The following is a 19,629-nucleotide window of genomic DNA, read 5'->3' as shown; positions in this document are numbered from 1 at the left end:
AAGTGGGACTTCATCTCTATGGATTTTATTTCAGGGTTGTCGAGAACGAGAAAGGGACATGACTCTATTTGGATGATCGTCAACCGATTGACGAAGTCGGCTCACTTCTTACCGATCAGAGTCACAAACTCTGCAGACGAGTTGGCTAGGTTGTACATCAAGGAGATTGTATGTCTGCATGGAGTTCCCTTGGAGATTGTGTCTGACAGAGACACGCGTTTCACATCTATCTTCTGGACTCGTATCTAGGAAGCGATGGGTGTGAAATTGAAGTTTAGCACCTCGTTTCATCCGCAGACAGACGAGCAGATGAAACATGTGAATCAGATTCTGGAAGACATGTTGCGAGCTTGTGTTTTGGATTTCAAGGACAGCTGGGATGATTGTCTCCAGTATGCAGAGTTCGAGTATAATAACAGTTCCAGGCGAGTATTGGCATGGCTCCCTACGAGGCATTGTATGGTCGCCCGTGCAGAGCACCGCATTGCTGGGCAGAAGTTGGCGAGCATAGTTTGATTGGCCCAGAGTTGGTGCAGGCGACTTCAGAGAAAGTTGACATTATTCGACGTCGACTTCTGACAGCCCAGAGCAGGCAGAAGAGTTATGCTGATACGAGGCGGCGACCGCTTGAGTTTGAGGTTGGAGACCATGTATTTCTTAAGGTTTTCCCTATGAAGGGAGTTCTGCGATTCGGTAAGAAGGGAAAGCTCACGCCGAGATTTATTAGTCCATTTCAAATTCTGGATCGAGTGGGAGCGGTAGCATACCGCCTTGCTTTGTTCACACCACTTGCGGGCGTGCATAACGTATTTCATGTTTCTATGCTGAAGAAGTATGTTCCCGATCCTTCGCATTTTATTAGTTGGGAGCAGGTGCAGTTGAGCGAGGATGCCACATATGTACTGCGACCGACACGTATCCTAGACAGGAAGGAGCAGGTATTGCGTAGCAAGGTCATCCCTCTTGTGAAAGTACTATGGACGCATCATAATGAAGAAGAGGCTACTTGGGAGACTGAAGCAGAGGTCAGAAAGAGCTACCATCAGATCCTTGAGGAATATGAGAAGGTAAGAATTTCGAGGATGAAATTTTTATTTAGGGGGGGTAGATTGTAATGACCCGAAAAATTTCATGCTAAGACCCGAGTACTATCTCTATTTTCCTTAGAAGCTATTTGGGGGTTAATTAGTGCTAAACTCGATTGCTTGTGAAATTAGCATCAATCACTTTAAATTTGATCTGCATGACTCAAAACCTATAGAATCGTTAGCACTATGATACTCTGAAATCTGGGATTCAACGCTAAATCCAGTTGCTCTTGGGAATTTTTAAAAACTTTGGATCGGACCTGGACCGTGCGTCAAAAGTCCGATAGCGATGATCTTAGATAGTTATGGTCACCATGTTGGAGTTGACCATCACCTCAAAAATCAAGTTCAGATGATGTCCTGGGTCGATTTGATTGAGTCTGGAGTGAAAAGTGTGAGAACGGTGAGAAATTAAATGTGCTTTAATGAAATTTGAGTCGTGTCGCTTGCGCGATGATTTTAAGCAATCTGATCGTTGGATTCTGACCCAATTTCACCCTCGGATTAGGGAAGATGGCCCAGGCATGTCATAATGCTTGTAGACTTGATCGAGTTTCGGTAACCGTTGAATTGAGTGTGGCCGCCACGGCTGATCTGTAAATCCGATCGGTACGAAAACTCAGCCTGACCTAGATCCTTGGTCAGTGAGCTTAAGTCCGACCGCACGTAGAGAAAGGACCACCGGAAGTACTCCGTTAGATCGAGAGAGACCTAATTTGGTTATAACCTAAGTATACCTTGGCCCTGGGGTTATTTTCATCAATGTTAGGCCTATATATAAACCTTAAAACCCTCACTCTCTTTTCCATACGAATTTCCTAACCCTAGTTAAGAAAGAGAGGAAAAGAGAGAGAAAGTGAGAGAGAAGTTGGTGAATCATTTGAGATTCTTTCCTATTACTCTACATCCTTAAACCATCACTTCTGAATCGTTATTCCGGCGATTCTAAGCTCCTTCTTGGGTAAGTTAATCTAACCCTAATCTGTTTTAGAGCTTAGAATAGTATATGTGTTGATGTAGCTCATTTCTATTCTTGCCTTAGGTTCTTTAGTCGCCGTTGACGAAGACATATCGTCTGAATCAATTCGGTGCACTATTTCTGGTTTAAGGTGCGGACTTTATTCGTATAGGTTATGGTTTTCAAGGCTTTCAATGTCAGTTAATGGTTTATTCTTGTTGTGGGTACAATTTCACATGCCAAATGCTATGTTTATTTTGCGTTCCTGATATGTATGTGTTATATTGAGATTGTGTATTCTATGTATATGTAGGAAGTATCATATACGTATAGAATATGAACATATACTTGGCATGATTATTTGCCATGTATTTGTGCTAGTTGTATGTGTGTCAACTCCTTGGCAAAAGGAATTGTCCAAATGCGTGTATTTCAATATGCGTCATGTATGTTGAACTATGTATTCTAAGTGTTTGTAGAAATGTTGAATGGGCTAATGTGTAAATACATTATCCTATTTGCGGGCGTTGAGAAGAGATTCTCAATTCTCCTATTGGTGTGTATGATTTCTTACATTCAATTTACATTCTTTGTTCTTTAAGTTTAAGCACTACTTATGTTGAAATCTATGTTAAGTGATATTCTTCAAATCCTCACATACTACATGATTTGAATTGATGTTCCATTACTGATCTAAATTCTATATGCATATCTGTTGTAATGGAATTCGTTTGGGACTATGAAATAGTCCAGGAAATTGGTAATCGGCCTTGAGTTCGTGGTTGAGGTTGCTTTCGCTACGAAGGATGTGATTTGACGAACCCGAGTCACATTAGAGTTGTCGGCAGTGGTTTGGCCACACGGAGTGTTTGCCCACTCATATGTCGTTCAACCCAATGTGCGCTCATACTAGTGGAGTTCGTCAAGTAACCCAATTGTCCGATGTATGTTCCCCATGTATGGACGCTATTGTCTGAATCTAGGGTACCAAACTTATCGATGAAATCCAGTTAACCATTGTACCTTGATCCGCTACGACTCATGAGCCGAACATGGTGGTATGGGACACCGTGGTCGAGCTGTCGGCCTACGCTGGGGTGACGAGCCTCCCCGTAGTGACCAGTGAGTAACCAAACTCGTGAGCTGATTATGGTGGTATGGGACACTATATTCGTGCTGTCGGCCTACATTAATTGGTGACGAGCCATTTGTAGTGACCTCGAGCATACCTGGATACTGCATTAGGGTGACGAGCCTTAGAGTAGTAACGAAGGTATGATAGGCGTGCATTGATTGGTGACGAGCCCTTTGCAGCGACCTAAAACCATATGATCGTATGAGATGCCTAGGATTGACGACCCTAGAATGGATCACCGTTGGGAATTGATATGAGGAAGGTACCTTAGCTTCCCAATCCTGCTATATGAAAAGGACTAATAACAACTTGTAATCATATTCATGCACCACATTTGCATGTGCATGATAGTTGTTGGCACTGCGGGAGGATGTCATGCGTAACGTGAGATGAATTCGCAGAGGGAGTAAGGCGAGGGCATGCATCATTCTACATACATCCTTACACTAATAAGAGTAATTAGGACATGTTTGATTGTTCTGCTTTATCATTACTGCTTGAATGAATTGATAACATGTTAACTTTTATGATATTGTTCCACTGAGTTGATCACTCACTCCCACATTCTGGGACGGTGTTTAAAAACTAACCAGACTCTGTCTTAGATGTAGATATTGATGCGACCCCTGAGGCAGAGCAGGAGTTCGAGGATGATGTGGTCACATTTTCTTTTATGCAGTTTTCAGGCGGGTTTATGTGAGCCATGTCCTGATGCGCGGGAATTCTGGGTTTTCTTTTGGAATAGATAATTACATTTTGATGCTCATATTTTGATAGCAACACTTGTAAGTATCACCTGGCATGTATATGTATTTCAGGGACTTGCACATGTACACATATGTTTCTTTAAATCTTCCGCTTGCGTCTTTCACTTATCCCTGATTATGTTTGCAGTTTGGCTTAATCTATTCCATGTTTTATGTACTCATACAAACAACATACATCCATCATTAAATATGTTGCATAAGTGATGTTTTGAAACTCAGGAGCTGAGTTATGCTCGACCCCCGAATTTTAGGGTGTTACAAGTTGGTATCAAAGCATGAATTGGATTAAACCGGACCTGGGTTATGGTCACACACCACACGCTGTCGCGACCTTAGTGTAGGAGGGTGCGAGTTTATTGTAGAATATATGTATGTGTTTTTGTTGCTTCTATCGACGAAAGTTTTCTGAAAACGATCACCGAGATCGAGTCTGTACGCACTCCTAATCACACACAGTGATCCAAAATCTCTTCTAGACCCTTTATTAATGAGTTTAGATGGTTTATCTTCCCATCTCAGCCCTTAAAATGTTAGTAAACCTGTGTTTGTATCAGATTTTAACCTGAGTGGCCCGGTGGCGTCGAATCGGACTAAGGAGCCAATCGGAGCATTTTCAGGGGGACCCACATCATTTTGGAGCTAAGAGACCGACGATGACCTCGCCGGTTCGACGAGCCCTCGTCGCCCAGCGGGCCAGGCTGGGCAGGCTGGCTCGGCCCGATACATGTGGGGCTAGTGTGACCCACTCCTCCATGGTTGCTCGGTTTTAAACCCTCTTAAAACCTATTTCCTTCACAAAATACCTTTCCAAGCTCTCCTTTTCTTCAAGTTTCTCTCAAAACTCCACTAAAATCTCTCCCCAATCTCCTTCTTCTTCCATTTTCGTGCACACCCATTCAACCCATCTCAAAAATCCATCCCCATTACTGTTTTCACTCCCTTTCCTTCTCATTTGAGCTCTCAAATCCTCCTTTGGGATCTTAAGTGTGTGGGAGTCTCACAATTCTTCCCATTTCTCCCTTTTCTCTCATTTTGCATGGCCCTTTTTGAGTTTGTCACGACCATATTTTTCATCTCCACATTTCTCTCTTTGATGGGGAAGAAGAGAGCGCCCGTGGATGAAGCCGGGCCTAGCCGCCCAACCAGTGCACGGAGGCCGAGAGGTGCCGCAGCGAGCACGACCACCACCCGTGAGTTTCGGACCAAGCGGGACCTTGATCCTTAAGCTCCCATTGGAAGAACCTTGTTGGTGGAGCTATTTTATGGAGTCTATGAAGGCCGCAGGGTCCTTTTTGAGGCTCATGTAGATCCGCGGCTATTTGGCGAGTTTCTGTTGTTGGAGCGCCTGGAAGGGGCCAGTTGGTGTCCCTTGTTTGATGGTGAATATCGCGCTAATGCAAGCATTGTTCAAGCTTTTTATGCCATCATTCGTGATCCTTCGCTGGAGCCTCTACAGTTCAAGATTCCTTATGGAAGCGGTCGAGAGGCCACGGTCGACGTCGCTTTGATATCCCGACTCTTGAATGTGCTGCTTGGTGAGGTCCATGCCAGTGAGAAGAATTTGAGCAGTGCAAGTGAGAGGGATCGCCGCACGCGGCTCCTGTGTGGTCATATGGTTGAATGGCAGCCTAATAGAAACCTTCTAGCTACCAACATAACGGACGACTTCCGCTTGCTTCACCACTTGTGTACATTCAATGTATATCCCAAGTGAAGCAACCGCAGCGAGTGTATGCGCCTGATGGTAGATTTTCTGTATCAGGTGGGGCAAGGAGCAAAGCTATGTGCGCCAACGTACATCTTGCGTCAGATTATGCTTATCGCTCGTTCGAACAGGAGGACTGAATCACTCCCATTTGGCCGACTCATTTGTAAGCTTGCACATGAGTTTGGCTTCAGGCTTGGGGCAAAAAAGTCGGTACCTGTTCGATACATTAATGAAACGACCTTAAATTAGATGGAAATTGGGCCTCATCGACGACAAGCCTCGAAAAGTGAGGATGAGACAGAGAGCGATGAGGAAGAGAGTTATGGCGAGGGTGGAACTGAGATTGAAGAAGAAACAGAGCAGGACGAGGAAGAGGTTGAAGCACAGGATACGAGTGAGAGTTCTCCTCCTGTGACACCAGAGCAGAGCGCATATCAGGTTGCCAGGGATGCCCGTATCGCTCGGCTCGAGGAGGGTCAGGTTGTTCTACGCCAGGATATCATGGATCTTCGAGGCCTTGTGAAGCATAAGTTGAAGAAGGTGACTCGAACTCTGAAGTCTATCCTGTGTTGTTTGTAGGAAAAGGGTGCCTCGCCTCCATCTCCTGATTCTGACGAGTAGCTGCAGTTGTAGTCATCCTTTACTTTATTTCGTTGTTTGCCGTTGTTGGCATAGTTGTTGGTAGTTGTTTGTTGTTTGCAGCCTTAGGTGTTTTAGTTCACATGCTTTCTCTGTCGCGATTCATGCAATGCTGCACTTCTTGTATTGCGACAATTTTGTTAAATGAAATGCATATTGTTTGTCGTTGAAGTTATGTTGTGAATGCTGTGTGGGTGAATTATGCGGATGTTGAATCTTACAGGTTGCATCCTCTGTTGAATGTAGGGTATGCCTCCTAAGGGTTCGAAGACTTCGACCCGTCTCTCTTTGATCGAGTCGCTTGTCGGGGTTTCTCCCCTAGGCGATAGTCAGATGGATCCACAGTCGGGCCCGTCTCATACTGATGCTAGGCCGACACCTGTGATTCCACCTATGGCTCCTCCACTCATGCCTTCGGTTCCTGATAGGTTTGAGCAGATGATGTTGTTGATGCAGCAGCAGCAGATTCAGCAGCACCACTACCACCAGCAACAGCAGCAGTAGCAGCAGCAGTTTCTGTCTTCCATGGCTGACATCTTTGCTTAGTTGGTGGGGGTGACTCCACCTGCTTCACCTATGCACCCATCTGGGAGCGCTAGTGCGAGTGGCACATTTGAGCTATTCCAGCGCTTACAACCTCCAACATTTGCGAGTTCTCATAGACCCGAGGAGGCCGAGTGCTGGATTGATCGCATCTCTAAGATGATGAGACCGCTACACTGTTCTGAGGTTGAGCAGGTCAAGCTTGCCTCCTTCATGTTTGAGAAAGAGGCCAGTTTATGGTGGGACAGTGTTCTTCGCACTGTTGAGGAAGGGTATGAGTGGTCGTGGCAGGCGTTTGAGGCACGCTTCTACAAGAAGTATTTTCCGATTACGTACCGACATGAGAAGGAGAGTGAGTTCCTTCGCCTCCGCCAGGGAGGGATGTTGGTGATGGAATATGAGAACCGGTTTACCAAGCTAGGTCGCTATGCTCCTTTGATTCTGAGTGATCAGCCGATGCAGATGCGGCATTTTTCTGAGGGGTTGAGGCTTGAGATCCGATCGAAGATGTGCTGTGCTAGTATTTCTTCCTATGCGAAGTTGGTGAGCATGTCTCTACGAGCTGAGCAGGATGGGGACAGGTCATCCCGTATGCAAGCACCTATGGTTCCCAGACCACGACCTGACTTTCAGAGTGCACCATTTCTCGACAAGAAGCCGCGGGCAGATTCTCCTCCGAGGCGTTCAGCGCCGCCCGCTCAGCAAGTGCGAGCTGATTTTCACTGTTCATACTGTGGGAAGTTGGGGCATTCAGATCGTACTTGCTTTTCACGTATGCGGGATAGTGGATTTACTCCACCGCAGAGGATCAGCCGTCCGATGCCTCAAGTTATATCACCTCCACCTCTTCGATCAGTGTAAGCTCATCCATCCTTTAGACCTTCTGTACCTAGCTTCAGGCCACCTCAACGGCCCATGGTTCCTCCGCCGAATCACCAGCGGCAGGCTTGAGTTCACACGCTCTCTGCTGAAGCGCCTATGGCTGACTTGGTGCCGAGATCCTTCGAGGTTACTGCTCACATCCAAGGTATTCCCGTTTCTATGTTGGTGGATACAGGGTCCACTACCTCTCTTATATCATATGCGGCAGTTAGGCGTCTGAGTTGGGGCACTGTTACTATGAAGGGAGTGACACTCACTACCGCTACAGGGATCTCCTCTGCTATGAACAAGCGTTGTATGGATTGTTTGATTGATCTAGGAAGTGGATCGATTCTTGTTGACCTTTTTGTCTCACCTCTTTACCATTACGATGTCATTATGGGTATGGATTGGCTCACGAGGATGCGGGCAGAGATTGATTGTGAAGCTCGATCAATGACAATCCATGGACCTGAGGGCGAGACAGTTACTTTCCCAGTTTAGGTCAGTTACCCTTTTCGTCTTGGTTATTATACTTCTCTGTTGGAGAGTATGGCTGGATCGGTGTTTGAAAGCACGCCTGTAGTTCGGGAGTTTGAAGATGCGTTTGAGTCGATTCTTGGATTACTCCCTCAGCGCGAGATTGATTTTACTATTGATCTCATGCCTGGTGCAGCACCCATTTCTTTGCCCACCTATCATATGCCTCCGAGTGAAATGGAGGAATTGAGGAAGCAGATAGATGGCTTGTTGAATTTGGGTTTTATTCGGCCTAGTGTGTCTCCTTGGGGAGCACCTGTCCCGTTTGTTAAGAAGAAAGATGGTTCCTTGCGATTATATATTGATTATCACAGGTTGAATCAGGTGACTGTGAAGAATAAGTACCCTTTGCGTAGGATTGATGATTTATTTGTTCAGTTGAAGGGGGCACGGTACTTCTCGAAGGTTGATCTGTAGTTAGGGTATCACCAGTTGCGTGTCAAGAATGAGGACGTGCAGAAGACCGCCTTCAAGACTAGCTTTGGCCATTATGAGTTCCTTATGATGTCGTTCGGTCTTACGAACGCACCGGCCGTGTTCATGGATCTGATGAACAGTGTGTTTCGGCCATTCTTGTTTCAATTCCTCATTGTCTTTATCGATGACATTTTGATATATTCTGCGAGTCGGGAAGAGCACGAGGAGCACTTAAGAGCGGTCTTGGATACTCTCAGGAAGAATAAGCCTTTTGCACAATTCAAGAAATGTGATTTCTGGAAAGAGGAAGTCAAGTTCCTGGGACATGTGGTGTCCAAGGAAGGGATAGCTGTCGATCTTGCTAAGGTAGCTGCAATTCAGGACTGGAAGCAGCCTGGTTCAGTTACTGAGGTGAGGAGCTTTCTGGGTCTACAAGGCTATTATCGACGCTTCATATGAGACTTCTCGAAGATAGCTAGACCGTTGTCTCAGTTGACATGGAAAGATTTGAAGTTTGCTTGGAATGAGAGGGCGGAGATAGCTTTTCAAGAGCTGAAGGACCAGTTGACGTCCGCCCCTATGCTAGTATTGCTAGAGCAAGGGGTTAAGTGTATGATATATACTGACGCCTCTCGCATTGGTCTGGGTTGTGTCCTTATGCAGAAGGACAGGGTGATTGCTTATGCTTCGAGATAGTTGAGGAAACACGAAGAGAATTACCCTACACACGACCTGGAGTTGGCAGCTGTCATGTTTGCATTAAAGTTCTGGAGACATTACCTCTACGGAGAGGAGTTCGAGCTCTTTTACGACCACAAGAGCCTTAAGTATATTTTCACGCAGCTTGACTTGAATATGAGGCAACGTCGATGGATGGAATCATTGAAAGACTTTAAGTTCGATGTTTCTTACCATCCGGGCAAGGCAAATCTTGTGGCAGACGCGTTGAGTCGCAAGAAGGCTACAGAGTTTGCGGCTCCGCTAATGATAGCAGAATGGGACATGTTGGAGTTTATGCGAGACTTTGAGCAGAAACTTACGGTGGAAGAGCCGTACGAGGTTATTGCACACATTCGTATACTGCCCCTCATTGACGAGAGGATCGTTGCAGCTCAGGCAGATGATGAGCTTTTGGCAAAGATGAGAGGGCGGGTTGGTACAGATGAGAACTCCGAGTGGAGTGTTGGTTCAGATGGGGGCCTACGACTTCGTGGCCGGTTATGTGTCCCAGACATTCCTGATTTGAGACGGGAGGTTCTCGAGTCAGCCCATAATTCTAAGCTTGCGATGCATTCGGGTAGCACGAAGATATATCAGGATATGAGAAGATCTTAATGGTGGGACAACATGAAAGTCCACATTGCTGAGTTTGTATTTCGTTGTCTCACGTGCCAGTAGGTCAAGGCAGAGCATCGCCGACCTCCTAGGCTGCTTCAGCCCATGCCCATAGTAGAATGGAAGTGGGACATCATTTCTATGGATTTTATTTCAGGGTTGCCGAGAACGAGGAAGGGACATGACTCTATTTGGGGGATCGTCGAGTGATTGACGAAGTCGGCTCACTTCTTACCGATCAGAGTCACAAACTCTGCAGACAAGTTGGCTAGGTTGTACATCAAGGAGATTGTACGTCTGCATGGAGTTCCCTTGGAGATTGTGTCTGACAGAGACACGCGTTTCACATCTATCTTCTGGACTTGTATCCAGGAAGCGATGGGTGTGAAATTGAAGTTTAGCACTGCGTTTCATCTGCAGACAGACGGGCAGACAGAACATGTGAACCAGATTCTAGAAGACATGTTGCGAGCTTGTGTTTTGGATTTCAAGGACAGTTGGGATGATTATCTTCAATATGCAGAGTTCGAGTATAATAACAGTTTCCAGGCAAGTACCGGCATGGCTCCCTATGAGGCATTGTATAATCGCCCGTGCAGAGCACCGCATTGCTGGGAAGAAGTTGGCGAGCATAGTTTGATTGGCCCAGAGTTGGTGCAGGTGACTTCAGAGAAAGTTGACATTATTCGACATCGACTTCTGACAGCCCAGAGCAGGCAGAAGAGTTACGCTGATACGAGGCGGCGACCGCTTGAGTTTGAGGTTGGAGACCATGTATTTCTTAAGGTTTCCCCTATGAAGGGAGTTCTGCGGTTCGGTAAAAAGGGAAAGCTCACGCCGAGATTTATTAGTCCATTTCAAATTCTGGATCGAGTGGGAGCGGTAGCATACCGCCTTGCTTTACCCACACCACTTGCGGGCGTGCATAACGTATTTCATGTTTCTATGCTGAAGAAGTATGTTCCTGATCCTTCGCATTTTATTAGTTGGGAGCAGGTGCAGTTGAGCGAGGATGCCACATATGTACTGCGACCAACGCGTATCCTAGACCGGAAGGAGCAGGTATTGCATAGCAAGGTCATCCCTCTTGTGAAAGTACTATGGACGCATCATAGTGAAGAAGAGGCTACTTGGGAGACTGAAGCAGAGGTCAGAAATAGCTACCCTCAGATCTTTGAGGAATATGAGAAGGTAAGAATTTCGAGGACGAAATTTTTATTTAAGGGGGGTAGATTGTAATGACCTGTAAAATTTTGTGCTAAGACCCAAGTACTACCTCTATTTTCCTTAGAAGCTATTTGTGGGTTAATTAGTGTTAAACTCGATTGCTTGTGAAATTAGCATCAATCACTTTAAATTTGATCTGCATGACTCAAAACCTATAGAATCGTTAGCGCTATGATACTCTGAAATCTGGGATTCAACGCTAAATCGAGTTGCTCTTGGAAATTTTTAGAAACTTTGGATCCGACCTAGACCGCGCGTCGAAAGTGCGATAGCGATGATCTTAGACAGTTATAGTCACCATGTTGGACTTGACCATCACCTCAAAAATCAAGTCCAGATGATGTCCTGGGTCGATTTGATTGAGTCTAGAGTGAAGAGTGTGAGAACGGTGAAAAATTAAATGTGATTTTATGAAATCTGAGTCGTGTCGCTTGCGCGATGATTTTAAGCAATCTGATCATTGGATTCTGACCCAATTTCACCCTCGGATCAAAGAAGATGGCCCAGGCATGTCATAATGCTTGCGGACCTGATCGAGTTTCGGTAACCGTTAAATTGAGTGTGGTCCGCCATGGCTGATCTATAAATCCGATCTATACGAAAACTCAGCCTGACCTAGATCCATGGTCAGTGAGCTTAAGTCCGACCGCACGTGGAGAAAGGACCACCGAAAGTGCTTCGTTGGATCGAGAGAGGCCTGATTTGGTTATAACCTAAGTATATCTTGGCCCTGGGGTTATTTTCATCAATGTTAGGCCTATATATAGACCTTAAAACCCTCACTCTCTTTTCCATACGAATTTCCTAACCCTAGCTAAAAAAGAGAGAGGAAAAGAGAGAGAAAGTGAGAGAGAAGTTCGTGAATCATTTGAGATTCTTTCCTGTTACTCTACATCCTTAAACCATCACTTTTGAATCGTTATTCCGGCGATTCTAAGTTCCTTCTTGGGTAAGTTAATCTAACCCTAATCTGTTTTAGAGCTTAGAATAGTATATGTGTTGATGTAGCTCATTTCTATTCTTGCCTTAGGTTCTCTAGTCGCTGTTGACGAAGACATATCGTCTGAATCAGTTCGGTGCGCTATTTCTGGTTTAAGGTGCGGACTTTATTCGTATAGGTTATGGTTTTCAAGGCTTTCAATGTCAGTTAATGGTTTATTCTTGTTGTGGGTACAATTTCACATGCCAAATGCTATGTTTATTTTGCGTTCCTGATATGTATGTGTATATTGAGATTTGTGTATTCTATGTATATGTAGGAAGTATCGTATACGTATAGAATATGAACATGTACTTGCCATGATTATTTGTTGTGTATTTGTGCTAGTTGTATGTGTGTCAACTCCTTAGCAAAAGGAATTGTCCAAATGCGTGTATTTCAATATGCATCATGTATGTTGAACTATGTATTCCAAGTGTTTGTAGAAATGTTGAATGGGCTAATGTGTAAATACATTATCCTATTTGCGGGCGTTGAGAAGCGATTCTCAATTCTCCTATTGGTGTGTATGATTTCTTACATTCAATTTACATTCTTTGTTCTTTAAGTTCAAGCACTACTTATGTTGAAATCCATGTTAAGTGATATTCTTCAAATGCTCACATACAACATGATTTGAATTGATGTTCCATTACTGTTCTAAATTCTATATGCATATCTGTTGTAATGGAATGCGTTTGGGACTATGAAATAGTCCAGGAAATCGGTAATCGGCCTTAAGTTCGTGGCTGAGGTTGCTTTCGCCACAAAGGACGTGATTTGACGAACCCGAGTCGTATTAGAGTTGTCGGCAGTGGTTTGGCCACACGAAGTGTTTGCGCACTCATATGTCGTTCAACCCAACGTGCACTCGTGCTAGTCGAGTTTGTCAAGTAACCCGATTGTCCGATGTATGTTCACCATGTATGGACGTTATTGTTTGAATCTAGGGTACCAAACTTACCGATGAAATCCAGTTAACCGTTGTACCTTGATCTGCTAAGACTCATGAGCCGGACATGGTGGTATGGGACACCGTGGTCGAGCTGTCGGCCTACGCTGGGGTGACGAGCCTCCCCGTAGTGACCAGTGAGCAACCAAACTCGTGAGCCGATTATGGTAGTATGGGACACTATATTCGTACTATCGGCCTACATTGATTGGTGATGAGCCCTTTGTAGTGACCTCGAGCATACCTGGATACTGCATTAGGGCGACGAGCCTTAGAGTAGTAACGAAGGTATGATAGGCGTGCATTGATTGGTGATGAGCTCTTTGCGGCAACCTAAAACCATATGATCGTATGAGATGCCTAGGATTGACGACCCTAGAATGGATCGCCGTTGGGAATTGATATGAGGAAGGTACCTTAGCTTCCCAATCTTGCTGTATGAAAAGGACTAATAACAACTCGTAATCATATTCATGCACTGCATTTGCATGTGCGTGGTAGTCGTTGGCACTGCAGGAGGATGTCATGCGTAATGTGAGATGAAGACACAGAGGGAGTAAGGCGAGGGCATGCATCATTCTACATACATCCTTGCACTAACAAGAGTAATTAGGACATGTTTGATTGTTCTGCTTTATCATACTGCTTGACTGAATTGATAACATGTTAACTTTTTCGGTATTGTTCCACTGAGTTGATCACTCACTCCCACGTTCTGGGACGGTGTTTAAACACCAACCAGACTCTGTCTTAGATGCAGATATTGATGCGATCCCTGAGGCAGAGCAGGAGTTCGAGGATGGTGAGGCCGCATTTTCTTTTATGCAGTTTTCAGGCAAGTTCATGTGAGCCATGTCCCGATGCGCGGGAATTCTGGGTTTTCTTTTGGAATAGATAATTTCATTTTGATGCTCGTATTTTGATAGCAACACTTGTAAGTATCACCTGTCATGTATATGTATTTCAGGGACTTGCACATGTACACATATGTTTCTTTAAGTCTTATGCTTGCGTCTTTCACTTATCCCTGAATTATGTTTGCAGTTTGGCTTAATCTATTCCATGTTTTATGTACTCATACAGACAACATACACCCATCATTAAATATGTTGCATAAGTGATGTTTTGAAACTCGGAAGCTGATTTATGTTCGACCCCCGAATTTCAGGGCGTTACATCCACGAATGATGTGGATAAAACACTTACATTAGGGTGGGGTCCACCCACGTGGCCCACAAGAGAATTGATTCTGCTTCATTTTGTCTCAAGCCTAAAGAAGAGCCCGCCAACGGGTGAACGACTTGGGTCAAAACACATCAAAGGTGGGTCCACCACACGAATTGTCTAGATGGACGACTAAACACATAAATCAAGGTGGGGCCCCACGTTCGTGTACATGGACAGACAACATAGATAGAATGCATACATCATGGAGTCCCACGTGGGACTCATGATCTGGATGGTCTGATGACCCATTGAACTTGCTGGCATAAATACAGCAGCTATATCGCTGTTGTACGGTACTCCAACCAATCCACTTCATTAAGGTGGGTCCCACATCAGGCCCACTATAACATTTATTCTCCATCCAATCTATTCATAGGGTCACAAAGACCTGAATTAAGAGGAAAATTTTCATAATAATCCACAACCTCTGAGAAAAACCCAAATGGGTTTCAAAGACAGACGTTCAATATCACATTGTTTCCTGTGACGTGGGCCACCTGAGCTTCGATATGGTTGATTTTTGGGGTGGCCCACTAGTCAGAGGGGACCCAACAAATGCATGGTGTTGATGATCAACACACATCATGGTGGGGCCCACGGCTGGGACCCTGGTCCCTGCCCGTTCGTCCACAGCGTAGGACGCTGCTGCTCGTCCTCAGCAGTGCCTGCTGCTGTGGCTTGTATTTTTTTTGAAAATCTTAATTTTCATGATTTTTCACAGGTGGGGCCCACATCAGAAGAATTCACTCCAGCCATTGCATTCCATGGCTCAGGACAGACCAAACAAGCCTAATATGCAGTATGTTTTGGCACAAGGTGTGTCCTAACCAATTTTTAATGGTAAAAATCAATATTTTCTATGTAATGGCCCACCAGAAAATCAGATTGGGTCCATTTTTCAGCTCAACGTCTAAAATGAGCTAGAGAATGGAATAGATGGCGTGGATTGGGTTCATACATTAAGGTGGGGCCTACATAAGTGGCCCACTCTAAGGCTTAAATCAAACTGATATTTATTTATTTTATTTAGCACATCCAGCGTCTGTTTATACTTCATAGACCACATCTAGTGTCCCTGGATGCTAGATGGTTTGAATACCACACATTTCCAAGGTGGGCCTCACCTACAGACGTGCTACAGATGGGCCACCAAATGGCTGGATGGTGTAGATAAGACACACATTGAGGTAGGGTCCATCTGATGGGCCACACAACTACATCATCACATAAAAAGATAAAGAGAGAGAGAGAAAGAGAGAGGGACACGTGTGATGGAGGGACCCCAGAACTATGGGCCCTCCCTTCCATGCATTCAATTGTACATCAAGTGAGTCCTAATACATGTGGGCCCACTAAATCAAAAATCAACGGTGGAGATTACTACTCCACCAAAATGGAAGGTCTAGATGACCCTTATCAAACTAGAAATTAAACATCATGATGGGGTCCATGGAGAATGGCCCCCTCATGGAATGATCATGTGAATCATAGTGGGCCATCGGCTACATCTAGGGTCCAAAGTGAGATCCATACTATTAATCGGTAGGCCTCATTTGGCCCATTATCAAAACATGAAAATCTAGCCTATAAAGCACCCACCGTTCGATCTTCTTGGTTCGTTGGAACGTCGATCCCCTTGTGCTTCTCTTTAATGGAAGATGATGAGAAAGGAATGGATAGGATAAAGGATTTTGAGGTGGGAAGTGGGCCACACAAAACACACTTTTCTCTCACTTGGGATGCTTGGACGTCCACCACTTTTCTTCTCCTTTGTTGCTTGGAAAATGTGAAGAGAAAGAGAGAGAGGGGGGGTGGTTGTAAGAGAGGTGATGGGTGATGGGTGATGGAGTGATGGATATGAGGTGATGGTGTACTTGACATGTATGGGTGTGTAAGAGAGAGGGTGAGAAAGAGTTGACTTTGGGGTTACTCTTGTACTTGACATTAGGTGATTAATTGATTGATTGAGTGATTGATTGATGGACATGTTGTAGAGATTCTCTTAGGATTGCAAACGCGCGGTGTTTTCCTCGAACTGAATGTGGGTCCACATCTCCCTACCAGGGTATCGGATTGGTATGCAAGACGCGGCGTTAGAACCACGGCAACGATGCGGTCGCAATAGTACAAGTTTTAGGTCGAGCGAACTCTGGAATATGGGACACGACTCAGGGTTGTGTGCAAATGCAGTCTACGTATCGTGAGTCACCGAAATTCGACGGGAAGGATCACGAGAGTCAGCGGAGTAGTACGGACTAGGATACAGGCCTTACAAGCACAGGTGCAGATGTCAACTTGTCTTTCAATTCCTGAAATGCTACTTCTACCTTCTCATTCCAGGCAAACTTAAGATCCTTTCGCGTAAGCTGAGACATCGGTCTGGCTATCTTGGAGAAATCTTTAATAAATCGGTGATAGTAGCCAGCAAGTCCTAGAAAACTCCTCACTTATGTAACCAAACCGAGCTACTCCTAGTCCTGAACTGTGGCCACCTTGGCAAGGTCCACAGCGATACCTTTCTTGGACATAACAGGTCCCAAGAGCTTGACTTCTTTCTTTTAGAAGTATTTCTTGTACTGGGCCAATAACTAGTTCTTCCTGAGAATATCGAAGACTGCTCGCAGGTGCGCTTCGTGATCCTTTCAGCTCTTGGAGTATATCAAGATGTCATCTATAAATACAATGACGAACCGGTATAGGTACGGCCAAAACACCCAGTTCATGAGGTCCATGAATACTGTTGGTGCATTTGTGAGTCCAAATGACATCATAAGGAATTCATAGTGCCCAAAACTAGTTGTGAATGCCGTCTTCTGCACGTCTTCATCCCTGACGTGCAACTGATGGTACCTGGACTGTAAGTCGATCTTCGAGAAATACTGAGCCCCTTTCAACTTGTCAAACAGATCATCTTTTCTGGGCAAAGGATACTTGTTCTTGACTGTCACTTGGTTCAACCTGTGATAATCAATACACAATCGCAGTGATCCATCCTTCTTCTTCACAAACAACATAGGTGCTCCCCAAGGAGATACACTCGGTCGTATGAAACCCGAATCCAGCAAATCATCAATTTGTCTCCTCAATTGCTCCATTTTATATGGAGGCATGCGATACGTGGGTAAGGAAATGGGTGTTGTAAAAGAACAAGGTCGATAGTAAAGTCGATCTCGCACTGAGGAGGTAATCCACGGATTGTCTTAAACACTTCCCAAAAGTCCTGGACCACAGGCGTGTTTCGAAGTGTTGGACCATTATGATTTTTCAATAGGAAAGCATAACAAAGAACTCGGAAGGGGCAACTGACCAGAACGGGGAAAGTGAAGGTCGTGTTTTCGGGCCCGTGAGCCGTCACCAGTCAGGTCTCGCAGTCAATCTCGACCTTTATTTCAGTAAGCCAATCCATGCCGAGGATGACGTCATAATGGTATATAGTGGTGACGATCAGGTCAACAGACACCACCCTACTTCCTAAATCTATCAAGTAACCCTTACAAAGCTTAGTGGCATCTATGAAGGTTCTTACTGCCGCAATGAATCTCACCCCAACCATAGGGGTAGTATTCAACCCAAAATGCTTGACCGTAGAGTAATCGAAATAGTGGACCCGATGTCCACCAACAAAAAAACTGGTATACCTTGGATGTGGGCAGTGACTTCGAAGGTTAAAGACACTGTAGCTGCTGTCTCAGATGCTTTAGTTATAAGCACATGCACATGTGCTTGTTGAGGACAATTTGGTTGCGCTGGCATAGGTCGTTAAGGCGGCCTATTGCGAGGTACATTTGGCCTGTAAGAAGGCTGTGCTGGCGGTGCTGATCGTAGAGGTGGAGCTGAAATGACTTGTGGCAACTGACGGTTGATCTTCTGACACGGCGTAAAGCTATTATCCCTCATCTTGGTAAAGCAATAAGTATCTGTATGGCCCAACCTCTTATAGTAGGTGTAATGCCCAGAAAATCGGGGGTCGAGTAAAGCTCAATTCCCGAGTTCCAACGCATCACTTATGCAACATAAATAATGATGATTAAATGTTGTCTGTATTAGTGCATTAAACATGAATAGGATTACACTAAAACAATATATCATACTCCAGAGATGATTAAATTTAACAAGTAGAAGACTGTGATAGATATGTAAGATATATGAGTGGTTACAAATCCCCAGAGTATGATCATGTCACCAGGCTGAATATATACATGTTTGTTCCAAAATATACAAAATGACAAAGTATAATGTCCCACTAATTCATATCCTTGCAATCTGATCGATCAGTATATGGTCTACATAGATCCGCAAGATAGCTGCATATAGGAGAACTCCTCATCGTTGTAGAAGTTAGGCTCCGCTTCGTAAGCCTCGCCATCATCTGCAGCTAAAATAAAGTCTTGTTGGTGTTTTAAAACACCGTCCTAGAGTGGGAGTGAGTGATCAACTCAGTGGTACTATAAGGCAAAGGTTAACATGTTATTAATTCAGTCAAGCAGTAATGATAAAGCAATACAACAATCATGTCCTAAGTACTCTTGTTAAGGCAAGAATGATATGTTATAATGATGCATGCCCTCGGCTGCACTCCCTTAGCAATATCATCTCACGATCGTGCATGACAAACTCCCTAAACGTACGCTTCCTTGCCAAAGCACATGCAATGCGGTGCATGATCATGTTAGCTAAGTAATTTATTTAGGCTTATTCATACAGCTGATTTGGGAAGCTAAGTTACCTCTCTTTATATCATTTACCCAAATGATGATCCATCTAAGGTCGTCAATCCTAGTTAATCAAATATGATAGGCAAGTTATAAGGCAACATTACCCCTGATTTAAAAGCAGTGAATAGACAAGTTCAGGTCACTAAGGGAGACTCGTCACCTTGGCGTAGGCCTAATTTATACTCGAGGTAACTAAGAAAAGGCTCGTCACCTTAGCGTAGGCCGACAGCTTGAATACAGTGTCCCATACCACCGTATTCGGCTCACTAGTTTAGGTTGCTCACTTGTCACTACGAGGAGGCTCGTCACCCCAGCGTAGGCCAACAGCTCGACCACGGTGTCCCATACCACCATGGCCGACTCATGAGTCTTAGCGGATCGTGGTACCAAGGTTAAAACGGGCTTTACATTGGTAAGTGGTACCTTAGATTCAAGTAGTAGCGTCCATACATGATAAACACACGATAGGCCAATCAGGTTATTTGTGAAGTTCAGTTTGCATGAGTGCACGTTAAATTGATTGACATGAAGTGCCTAA

This window comes from Magnolia sinica, chromosome 15 (assembly GCF_029962835.1).
Source record: "Magnolia sinica isolate HGM2019 chromosome 15, MsV1, whole genome shotgun sequence".
NCBI classification, from domain to species: domain Eukaryota; kingdom Viridiplantae; phylum Streptophyta; class Magnoliopsida; order Magnoliales; family Magnoliaceae; genus Magnolia; species Magnolia sinica.
The sequence above is the reverse complement of the archived record's forward strand: the minus strand, read 5'-3'. Positions refer to the sequence as shown.